The sequence below is a fragment of the Lepidochelys kempii genome, chromosome 12, assembly GCF_965140265.1.
Source record: "Lepidochelys kempii isolate rLepKem1 chromosome 12, rLepKem1.hap2, whole genome shotgun sequence".
Lineage (NCBI taxonomy): Eukaryota > Metazoa > Chordata > Testudines > Cheloniidae > Lepidochelys > Lepidochelys kempii.
The window spans coordinates 4,517,904-4,530,378 of record NC_133267.1 but is presented as its reverse complement, the minus strand read 5'-3'; the positions used below and the strand labels follow the sequence as shown (position 1 = coordinate 4,530,378).

Sequence of the window (12,475 nt, the reverse complement as noted above, 5' to 3'; positions counted from 1 at the left end):
TACACCTTTCTCTTTGCAGATAATAAATATGAGACTGCACTCACTGCATTAAAGAACTTTTTGTGCCAAAAGTGAATGTAGTAGCTAATTGCTACAGATTTCGCCAATGTGAGCAGAAAACAGGGGAGACTATAATGCAGTATATTGCTTCCCTGAGGAGTCTGATTGTAACTTGTGACTTTGGGAATGTGGCAGATGAGATGATTAGAGACCAGCTCATTGAGAAAACAACCATGCTTCATGTAAGAGAACGCTTGCTTCTACAACCACAGCTTACACTAGAAAAAGCAATAACCATTGCTACTCAGATTGAGTCAGTTACAGCTGAAGCCAAAATAATGAGCATGGATATAGGAGGCACAGTCCAGGCTGTGACTCCTTTGCAGAAAAGTTCACTATCGCTGCAGACAAATGATTACAAGAGGAAAACTAATGGAAAACCACAGAATCAGCAAATTCAAAATACAGTAAAAGCATACTTTCGCTGTGGATCCCCACATCACCTTGCAAGCTACACAGGATGTCTGGTAAAAGTAGCTCAGTGCAATCATTGCAAAGAGATTGGACATTTTGCTAAAGTATGTCGTAGCAGCCAGTTCAATCAACAGGTGCATGCAGTTACAATACCATGTTACTGTGCTGAGCGTGGACAAAATCACTACTGCACATATTCCAGAACAAATAAAGTGCACTGTAAACATTTCTGCCATACCCTCAGGCAAATCACACTCTATTCAGCTAATGTTGGACACTGTCTCAGCAGTATCTATACTACCTGATTCCATCTATCTGCATTACTTTAAAGATGTGCCTCTTACTGAACCCAAACTTCACTTGGTGTGCTATTTGAAAAAACATATTCCAGTACATGGCTGCCTGCCAGCAATAGTTACTTTTGGTGATTGCTGTGTAACTGCAGAGTTCTACATTGTCCACCACGGCACTCCTATCCTTGGCAGAGATTTATTGGCTGCTTTAAATCTCAGGGTAGTTAATGGATTAATTGATCTCCCTCAGCAACGCACTCTTGCGGTACACACACAAGTTTCAGCTAGGACCCAACACCAGGTTGAGGAGAAACTCGGCTGTGCTTATGGGCTTCTGCATAAAGTTAAAATGTGGAATAATGTGATGCCTGTACAACAGACGTTACGGCGCTTACCATTTTCAGTCAGGGAAGCTGATTCAGAGGAACTTAGAAAACTTGTTCAAAAGGACATTATTGAGAAGATTGACTCCTCTGAATGGGTTTCACCTATAGTAGTGACGCAGAAGAAGGGTGGAGGCAGTCGCCTTTGTGTGGACTTACGGGAGCCAAATAAAGCTATTGTGATTGACAGCCATCCTCTTCCTCACATAGAAGAAGTATTTGCAGAACTCCGTGGAGCAAAGATGTTTTCTACTCTTGATTTGCAGACCGCATACTACCAGGTTATGTTGCATGAAGATAGCAGAGACCTCACAGCATTTATTACATGAGGGACTATTTCGTTTTAAAGGTGTTCCATATGGTCTCGCATCTGCCCCAAGTGCTTTCCAAAAAATGTCATTGATTCTGAAGAATCAACATGGAATTCAGTGCTATCTGGATGATATTATCGTGTTTGGAAATACTTTTGAGGAGCATGACAATAACCTGCAGTCTGTACTAAACTGCATCAGCAAAGCAGGCCTCAAGCTCAATAGGTCCAAATGCAAATTTAGACAAACTGAACTCTCCTTTCTGGGGCATATAATTTCACAGGCTGGACTAAAACCTGATCCAGATCATATCCTGGCAATTTCAAATGCTCCTCCTCCAACAGATTTGCAAACCTTACATTCCTTCTTGGGTCTTACCCCCGGTATGCAAAATTCATTCCCAATTATGCTTCTGTCATTGAACCATTACGAGAATTACTATGGAGAAGTTCAACCTTAGTGTGGACAATGGATGCACAAGCTAGTTTCGAAACGGTGAAAGACTTGATTGTACATAGTTCAGTACTTGCACTATTCAGTCCTGCATTGCCCACAATTGTAACTACTGATGCTTCTGATTATGGACTTGGGGCTGTCCTCACACAACTTCATGAGGACAACACAGAGAGGACTGTTGCATTCGTTTCGAGGACACTAAGTAGTGCCAAGAGGAAATATTCTACAGTCGAAAAAGAAGCACTTGCTTGTGTCTGGGCTACTGAAAAATTGAGAACTTACCTGTGGGGCTGCACATTCAAGTTGAGCACAGACCACAGCCCTTTGACGATGTTGCTCACCATGAAAGGACAGGGAAGAGCAGGATATTGTATTGCTAGATGGTCTGCAAGACTACTCCTTTTCAATTAGGAACTCATAGAATCATAGAATATCAGGGTTGGAAGGGACCCCAGAAGGTCATCTAGTCCAACCCCCTGCTCAAAGCAGGACCAATTCCCAGTTAAATCATCAACTAGCATAAATCATCAACTAGCATATAAGCCTGGAAACCAAAATGTGGTAGCTGATTGCCTTCACCAGATGGTCCACCGGAGGATGAGGATGTAGTAGTTGTGCATATTACAAGCACTCTTACTGCAGTTACAAAAGAACAATTTCAGGCTGCTTGTTCAGCGTGTCCAATTCAACAAAAACGACGGGAATTTCTGACAAAGAGACGGCCCAATAACCCTAAAAACCTTGACCCAGTTTTGCTGCCTTATTTTAGAGTTCGGGATTAACTTTCTTTGCTTGATGGTTGTGTGCTATGAGGTACACACCGGCTACTTGTGCCAGAAGAGTTACAGTCAAAACTCATACACCTGGCGCACAATACTCATCAAGGAATTGTCAGAACCTAACAATGACTGTGGGAGCTGTATTGGTGGCCAGGGATGGACTCTCAAACTGAAGCACTCATAAAATCCTGTGTCACTTGCCAAATGCATGATAAGACAGCAGAGACAGGTACCCCTCCATTACAGCCTGATCCTCTTCCTGAATCTCCATGGGAAAAAGTGGTGATTGACACTGATACTGCTCCAAGTGACTGCCGTTATGCCATCACTTTAATAGACTATTTCAGTAAATGGCCTGAGGTAGGGTTTACATTACAAATCTCTTCTGCTACAGTAATTAAATTCCTCTCTCCAGTTTTTAGCAGGGAAGGTTACACCAAAGAACTGGTTTCAGATAATGGTAGTCAATTTACTTCCCTGGAGTTTGCAAAAAGAAAAGGAGTACTATTGGCACCTTAGAGACTAACCAATTTATTTGTTTAGTCTCTAAGGTGCCACTAGTACTCCTTTTCTTTTTGCGAATACAGACTAACACGGCTGCTACTCTGTTCCCTGGAGTTTGAAACTTTTCTAGCAGAGAGGAACATTTTACACAGAAGGTCATCCCTATATTACCCTCAAGCCAATGGGGAAATCGCACAATTTAACAGAAGTTTGAAAGAGTTTGCAAACGGCTAAACTGGAAGGACGATTGTGGATAACCTTTGCTACTGATTTCTTGCAAGCATACTGGGCTACGACATGCCACAATGCAAAGATCACCCGCAGAATTACTGCATGGGAAACAGATGAATACTAAACATTGCTGGATTGTTAAAGGCACGACCTGATGCCCCAACTGAGGATGATGTGAGGAAAAACAGTTGAACAGAACCAAGCAAAGTATAAGGCTTTCACAGAGAAGCGGCAGGGTGCTAAGGAACGAAAGTTTGAGTATGGTTCCTTCGTTAGAATTCGAAAACCTGGAATTTTATGCCAAGGGGACCATAAATTCACAAAAAGAAAAGGAGTACTTGTGGCACCTTAGAGACTAACAAATTTATTTGAGCATAAGCTTTCGTGAGCTACAGCTCACTTCATCGGATGCATTCAGCTCCTCTTAAAATCATAGAGACCTTACACCTATCGACTTTCTGATGGGCGGGTATGGAATGCTTCTTATCTTGCACCTACCAACACCCAGACTGCATTGGATGACTTCACAGTAGTATCAATACAACAAGACACTGCACTGGAATCAGGGCTTGAGAGACAGCCTGTCAGACCCAGACAACCACCTGTCTGGACTAGAGACTTATGTAGTATCTACAGTGTTTTTTCAGTGTAATATTTCTGCCAACAGTGTAGTGTCTTGTTTCATATTTGTTCCTGTGGTTAGAACAACAATGTTTATTTTAATTGGGAGAGCTTCTTAAGAGAGGAGGGAATGTGGTGTTTAGATGCTGCTTGTAATTATTAGAACTGGGAGCACTGGCTGTTGGGAGTCTGAAAGGACAGTAAACCGGAACAGGGGGTGGAGTTGAGGAGGCAGAGTGAGAGCTACCGAGGGTGCAGCAGCAACTTGGTAAAGAGGTTTCCACTTTAAAAATAAAGTCCTGTTGAAGTTTGTTAGTACCTTGCCTGGTTGTTACAACAGAAGGGAGGCTCACCTGCAGCCTCAGGGAAAAGGCGGGCGGCGCGGGTGGCAGGAGTGCGGCGAACATGGGTGGGCGACTCAGGAGGAGCATCGGGCAGCCAGCCAGAGAGAAGCGGCGCTTTAAAGGGGAAACTGCTGCTTCCCTCCGATTGCCCCTGCTCCTCCTGAGTCCTCCGCCCATGTTTGCAGGGCCACATTCTGAAAGGGGCTTTAGAGGAGGGCCTGTCAGGGGGCGGGGGTGTGGATAGGGGGCGGGGCAGTCAGGGAGCAGGGGGTTTGGATTGGGGGTGTGGTTAGGGGCAGGGGGTCCCAGGAGGAGGTGGTCAGGGGACAAGGAGAATGGGGGGGTTGGATGGGTTGGAGGTTCTGAGTGGGGCAGTCAATGGGTGGGAAGTGGGATAGGGTGAATAGGGTTAGGGTTTTGGGAGGCACAGCCTTCCCTACCCAGCCCTCCATACAGTTTTGGAACCCTGATGTGGCCCTCAGGCCAAAAAATTTGCTCACCCCTGCTCTAGATCCTCTTCACAAGTGATAACAATTGTATCCTGGACTACAGTGCAGAAGGTTAGATCCAAAAGGTAGAATCTGCTCGGTATAATGTCAGCACAGTAATGTTTAGCAAAACTGGAGTTACAAGAAATGCTAGTTGATTTGACACAGGATGCTTCTCAGCCACTGTCAGACAGAGATCCTGTAGAGGCAAGAGGTCAATACCCACAATTTTCACTTAATGAAGGCTGCTTTTACTACATGTAAAAATCCAGTTTTCTCATATCATCCACTAAGGCTGAAGTTCTGTAAATTTATATTAGTAAACAACCACACATTTATTTAGGATGTAAATAAAACTAAATACCAAAGAAAATGCACGTAAACAAAAAGAGCAGGTCAGCATAAGAGTTACATAAATCAATACAGGGCATTTTCAAAATTGGTCACAAATCTAGCATTTCTTATTGCAAGCAAAAATAAGTCACTTCTAGGGTGCATGTAAGATACTCCACATGTAACTTAATATAAATATTTTGTAAATACAAGTAGATAAGACTATATGGTGGAAGAAAGAAGCAAATATCTAAACTCAAAAATTTCTGTTATGTTAAAATGTAAATGCTCTAGCAAAAATATAGGTTTCAAGTTATAAACTGTTATGAGTTCTATAGTTTGGAACTTACTGTCTTGTGTGCATTTAAAACTTACTTCCTAATATTGCATTAAACATTTTTTTACATTTAATTTATACTTCATCTTTCTTCGGCATCACTTAGAAGCCTTTGATATTGATCCCCTGGATATCTTGACAGGTAGCTAATGGACAGCTGCTTGAATCACTTATGGTCTCTTGCTTCAGGTCTGGTTTCATCTTGCTTTTGTAATCTGGTTGGGTTTTGCCTTCTTTTGATTGGGGTGGCCTAGATCCAGGATTGCTTCTTAAATCTACCATGCTAAGCAAAATTGGCTTCTTAGGTCACTCTACAAACCCTGTCATCTCCACTGGGTGCTATTATAATCTCCCTGAATTCAGCAGAACTCTGTCCCTGAAATATCTGATAACTAACTTTCAATGAACTGTTAGAATAAGATTTCTAGGTAATTGTAGTGAAGCCATAAAGGCTGTTGTTGAGGAACATATGATGCATTGATTGATGGGTCAGGAGCTCTTTGTATTCTCGCCCTTTACCCTTACTTCCTAATCTTAAAGACTGTTTCTGTTTATAGTTGTTATCTAAGGCTGTTTATAACAAGTCTTCTCACTCTCCATGATAGTGGTGTTACTGGATGATAATTGCAATTACTTGCATCCTGGGTCTCTCAACCACTCTTGACAGATTTTTCATGAGTTTACTAATAAGTATCTGCAAAATCCTGGTATAATTAGAGTTGGCTGATATCCCTCTAATTATCTTGTTGCAATGAAGAATGAAAACAGGGAGGCAAATGGCCTTGGTTCTCATACTCAGGGGATGTTTTTGAGGGTTTTTTTCTAGGATCATTTACCAAAATACTGATTAAAACTTGCAGATGTTTCCTATCTGTTTCACTCTCAATCACTGTGTTTTTCAGGAAATTTAGAAAATATTAATACTCATGTTTTTTCAAGCCCAGGGTAATGATTCCTACACTAGCTTTATAAACCTACTTGCAGCTATAAATGTACAGTAAATTAAAGCAATCAAATAGTGCATAAATAGCTCATGAGTCAATCAACTCCTTCTCCTGTGACCCTGGAGCTTAATTCAAAGCTTATTACCTTGTTTGTGTAGTATAATCCCTGGAATAAAAAGTGGAAAATCAGGTCATTTTATGACTGCAAAATCTTTGCTGTAACGCAAGTAGAAGTCATTTGCCAGGATTGCAAGTTTTATGGAATCATAAGATGGATCATGGAAGCCATTTAAAAACCCATGAAACCTAAGATAGCCTCTTCAGTCTAATTCCCTTCCTAATTATAGTTAAATATGAAAAACTATTTTAAAGCAACATTAAGGAATTTACTTACATCAACAAAAGCCAAGATTAAAAGGCCATCACAGGTGACGACTACACTCATAAGAACATAAAAATGGCCCTACTGGGTCAGTCCAAGGGTCCATCTAGCCCAGTATCCGGTCTTCCGACAGTGGCCAGTGCCAGGTGCCCCAGAGGGAATGAACAGATCAGGTAAGCATCAAGAGATCCATCCCTTGTCGCCCATTCCCAGCTTCTGGCAAACAGAAGCTAGGGACACCATTCCTGCCCATCCTGGTTAATAGCCATTGATGGACCTATCCTCCATTAATTTATCTAGTTCTTTTTTGAACCCTGTTCTGGTCTTGGCCTTCACAACATCCTCCTCACTTAGCCTTAGGAAACTGCACTGACAATGTTCTTATCTGTGGGATTAAGGGGAGGTTCCAGCAATGAGGAGGTTAAATGAGTCGAAAAGCATTCCACTCCTGACCCAACCACCTTCAAGAAACCCTTTTAATTCCCAAAACATCTCACCCCATTGGTCCACGTCCCAAACTGCACAGATTAGCTAGCATCCACTCTTTATCATCTTATTATTTATTTGCATTGTGGTGATGTTTAGAATAGTGGTTCTCAAGTGATGGCCCACGGGTTGCTTGTGGTCCAATCAGCACACAGATGTGGCCCATGTGACATCCTCAGGGCCATACAAGTAGTGTATATATATTGTGTGGCTGCAGCCCACATAACACACACATATGCAGCCCACAATGGTAAAGAGTTGAGAACCACTGGTCTAGAGGCTCCAATCAGTGGTCAAAGCCCCTTTGTACTAGACACTGTACAAACATATAACAAAGGGATGAACCCTGCCCTGAAAGGCTTTTAATCTAAGTATAAAAAAGCCAGGTGGTCAAATGACCAAAGCCATCTACTCAGAACTGGCCAATTTTCCAAGGGTTATCACATCCTGCTTTTCCTATGTATTGAAGCACCCCTGATGCAAACATTAAGCACTGCTCTGAAACCCTGCCAACACCTACAACAAGAAAGGGGAGTTAAGTCCCAAGTTGCATTCTTAACCATTCCACTAAAAATGGGGCCACAACATTATTTATTAAAGGAAAAACCTAGCAGCAGCAGCACAGCACAGACTGAGGGCTTGTCTACACTACTGCTTAAGTCGATGTAAGTTATGTTGCTTGGGGGTGTGAAAAAAACATCCCTCTGAGAGACGTAACTTACATCGACTTAAAGCGGCACCTACACTGAGCTATGTCAGCGAAAGAAGCAGAGTAATTACGTCAACGTAATGCATCTTCACCAGACACGCTACATCAGCGCTGCAGAACCAATTTAGCGCGGTAATGAAGACAAGTCCTGAGACCTTACACTAACAAATCAGAGCAAAGCCTTGGTCATACATACTATGTAAAAGGTCACACCCACATTGCAGAATAAAGAATAGAAAGGATCTCTTTGGTAGTGTCTCTAAAGTGAACCCTTATCTTTAACGTAGAACTTGTGTCTTGAAATGGTAATATTCAAAAATATTCACCATCAAAGCACTCAGCATACCATCATCATATTGGACATTGGGGTACTCTAGATTAGATGGATTATAGATTTATTCCAAAATGGCATTTCCTTCATCCATTGATTCATGTGAAATCAATGGAATTTCAGGGTGAAGGAACAACCCTGTAGGAACTTTAAAACATTTAAAAATATTTTGTTTATGCAGGCCACTGCAAGTAACCTCCTAGGACTGTCCCCATAGGCATTCAACAGAGCGTAGAGGGTGCCCACCCAAATGTTTCCTAAAGCAAAGTACTAAACAGAATGGAAAAGAATAACGCATGCTATGCAATTACTGAACTAAGAGTGGTAGGTCCCTGTGATACCTGTTATGAAAATTATTGGCACATCCATGGATAGATCTGAAGAGGCTAAGTGAAGAAGTAAAATGGGAAAGGTATATTCTCTCCACTGTAGGGACTATAATCTCCAAATTAGCTTGTGCAACAATATGTTCGCTAGTGTTGATGTCTGGGTAATGGAACAGAATCCAAGCTGAAAACTTTTATGATACAGTTCAGAAGGTATCATTTTTGTAACCTCTTGTTTGGCATCACAAGCATCCCGGCAATTTTCCACAGGAAAATTGGAGATTCTCCAAGCTTGGGAGGGAATGGAAGTTCATATGGATGACATTTTAGTTGATAGGGGAGTCAGAGAAAGAGCATCATAAACCAATAGCAGAATATGCACCAGGGAAGTCCCGAGTAGTAGATGACAGTGGGGTAAGCCCAGCTCATCTGTTTATCGGTCAAGAGATCATAACAAAATTGCCAACCTTCATCCCAAGTGGCTCTACTTAAAGGATCTGAGGTAGAGATGCCAAATGTAAAATCTCAGGCTTTATCCTTTAAACATTAGAATGCAACTAACACTTACCCAAGCTTAAACAAGGAGACCCAGTCCAAATAAAACTAAATTGGGAAAGATATTGGACAACTCCAGTTGTTAATGCATGAAGCTGCACCCCAAGATCCTGCATGGTTCAGGCTAATAGAGGTACAAAGAATCTTGAAGAATGACTGGCAGGTAACCAACACAACTGATTCCAACCACAGATGCATGTTTCCCTTATAGCAATAGCACTCACAGCTGGAGTGAATGGGTGAATTCAGTAAATCTACTGAACCAGAACCTACATCTTTGGGATTTGATAATCCAGATCAATCAGCTGGACAAAACCATTCTCAATCACAAAACTGTGAAGCTAGTGACTCAGCTGGGTAATTTGTTGTTAAAGATTATTTCTTGTTACAGGTTGTTTATACAAAAAACCCAGGATGGATAAAAATCAATGATTTTTTTTTAATCTGACTTTTTTTATTTAAATCAAATTTTTTTGATAAGTTTTTTCCCTCAAAAAGCATTTTATCTAAAGATAGTTTTAATTAAGATACATTATTGCTCAAAGATATATCATCATGGAGTAGGGATTATAAATTCTAATTATATAGTATGAGACAATATATTCCTGTAATGTTTAAAAAAAGTTTTGTAAATGAGTTCCAATAGTTAGTGGATTAGGGACCCAATCTTATAGGGTTCCACAGGCTTCTGTATAGATTATTTAGGCTAATCTTTCTGTCTACCCAATGGGACTCAGTGCTCAGTCTAGAACAGTGGTTCTCAAAGCCGGTCTGCTGCTTGTTCAGGGAAAGCCCCTGGCGGGCCGGACCGATTTGTTTACCTGCCGCATCGGCAGGTTTGGCCGATTGCAGCTCCCACTGGCCGCGGTTCACTGCTCCAGGCCAATGGGGGCTGTGGAAAGGGCGGCCAGCACGTCCCTTGGCCCATGCCGTTTCCCACAGCCCCCATTGGTCTGGAGCGGCGAACCGCAGCCAGTGGGAGCAGTGATTAGCCGAACCTGCGGAGGCGGCAGGTAAACAAATGGGTCCAGCCTGCCAGGGGCTTTCCCTGAACAAGTGGCCAGACCAGCTTTGAGAACCACTGGTCTAGAATACACCATCAGAGATGCTTAGTTTTGCAGTTCTCAAACTGTGGATTTGTGTCTCCAGAGGTAGCAAGATGCTTGTTAACAGCAAAAATGTTTTTAAAAAAATAATATATAAAGGTGAGAAATAACTGACCTCAACTCTATTGTCCCTCTGCAAATTTGTGTACACAGAGTCTATCCCTTACCTCTCTCTAAAACTGTGAAGTTTCAAAAAGTTCAATGAATAGAAGATTGTTGGGAGCAGAACATTGGACAAGGAGAAGTCTGGAGATAAATGTGAGACGCGAGGGACATATGCTTGTTTTGTTAAAATATTATATGTTTGCTGTTGAAGAAAAAAATCCAGAATACTTAACATTTAAACAATTTAAATGTCTGTCTGGTGATGTTCTCATCCCAATACAGCATGGCAAGAAAATCCTCCAAATATTAATGATAGTTCACCTCTCAATGACTTCATAAACATCTGCCTCAATTGCCTTTGGTAAATGAAATAACCAAACAATCATTCATTTTCTGATATAGCTGTAAAACTAATCTGAAAAGTTTTCAAAATAAATATTGTTTAAAAATGTATAGTGTGTACCTTCTAAAAATGAAACCTACATCTATCTCTGAGTTGTGAAGAATATGTATTAAGGTTATATTAACCAACAAGAATGCACTCTTATGTAGAAAACCACGATTAAATAGAGTCTTCCTGACTAGTGATTTAAACCAAATCCACCCTGAAAAAACCTCAAACAAACAAAAAACCAAACCTATTTTATTCATTTTAATAAAGTTCCTTGTTCAGTATTAGAAGAAAGCAACTCTTTCTGAGATTCTTTACTAATGTCATATAACAGTACATGCCAAAAATGTGAATAGAATAAGGTAGGGCAACATCCTCAGGGTTCTAAGTACCTAGATTGTTCTTAACTGACCACTTTGTTTCAAAATGAAATTAAGAGAGCAGAGATCACTGTTCATGAAACAAAATCAAAATGCTTCCTCTATTTACAGCCACATTTAACTATTAAAACAATTGCAAGAACTAGGCTGACAATAAGGCTTATTCCAAACTAGGAAGCAAACAAAAAAAAGCCATGCTCAGGGAAAGCAAAATCAATGCTTACCACATGGAAAAGACTGGTAGAGAGAAAAATGTTATCTTTAGACTTTGTAAAGGGAATAAATTATAAACAATTGAAATGTTAAATGAAAATATTAAAGAGTGTACTTTTTATTGTAAATGTGTATAATTGTGGCTAACACAATGTTATACATTGACAGAACAAAACCTATCATCTACGGCATAAGACTGGGATATTCTGAAGTATTGCAATAGGAATATATCTGCATACCAACTGTCCTTCATTAGGAGCCTATGGCCAGGATGATCTGTGATAATATCAGATCTCGACCTTCCAAGGTGGTGTTAATATTAAATTTACTCCTGGGGGAATTCTGTACCACTGTGCACATGCAGAATTCATGTCCCCCTGCAGATTTTTTTCACCACAGAATACAGATTCTGTTGGAGAGGTGATACAGTTACACCTTTAGCCCACCAAGGACTGCTGTGGCACCAGAAGAGAGGGCAGCCGGCAGCTGTGTTCCTCACAGCTGGGCCAAGTGAGGAGTCATGGGAGAGACAGAGTGGGGCACATGGGTTGCTGGAGGGTATGTCACAGACTGGGGTTCAGAATGGCTAGTGGGGGACAGAATGGGGTGCAGGCTCAGGAGCTAGTGGCATGACAGCATTGAGCCAGGGGCTAAACGGGGGTGTGTGTTGCAGGGCCACATGGGGTTGGGGGAGGCGGGTGCAGGGAAAATGTGCTGACTGAATGGAAGAGGCTAGAGGTCAGCCAGGGTCTGCATGGGGGAAGCTCCCCAACTCCCAAAGAATCCTTCCCCCCACTGAAAAAAATCCATTCCATATTTCTCCCACTCACACCCAACAACCCTCCAGATTCACCCCCAGGCTCCTTCCCTCTCCCTCAGCTCCTCTGTTACCCCTTACCCCCCCAAGCCTTTGCACTGCCTCTGGGAGGTTCGAGAAATATGTTTCGGTATTGTAGTTTGAACAAATTATTACTCAAAGTTCTGGACTAATAT

General features: G+C 41.6%; 1 protein-coding gene across 3 annotated transcripts in view; it reads right to left on the bottom strand.

Annotated features, from left to right (window-relative positions):
• The window catches only part of TSNAXIP1 (translin associated factor X interacting protein 1), a 64,455-nt gene that overhangs the window by 42,682 nt on the left and 9,298 nt on the right, over positions 1–12,475 (bottom strand). The gene's annotated exons all lie outside the window — the stretch shown is intronic.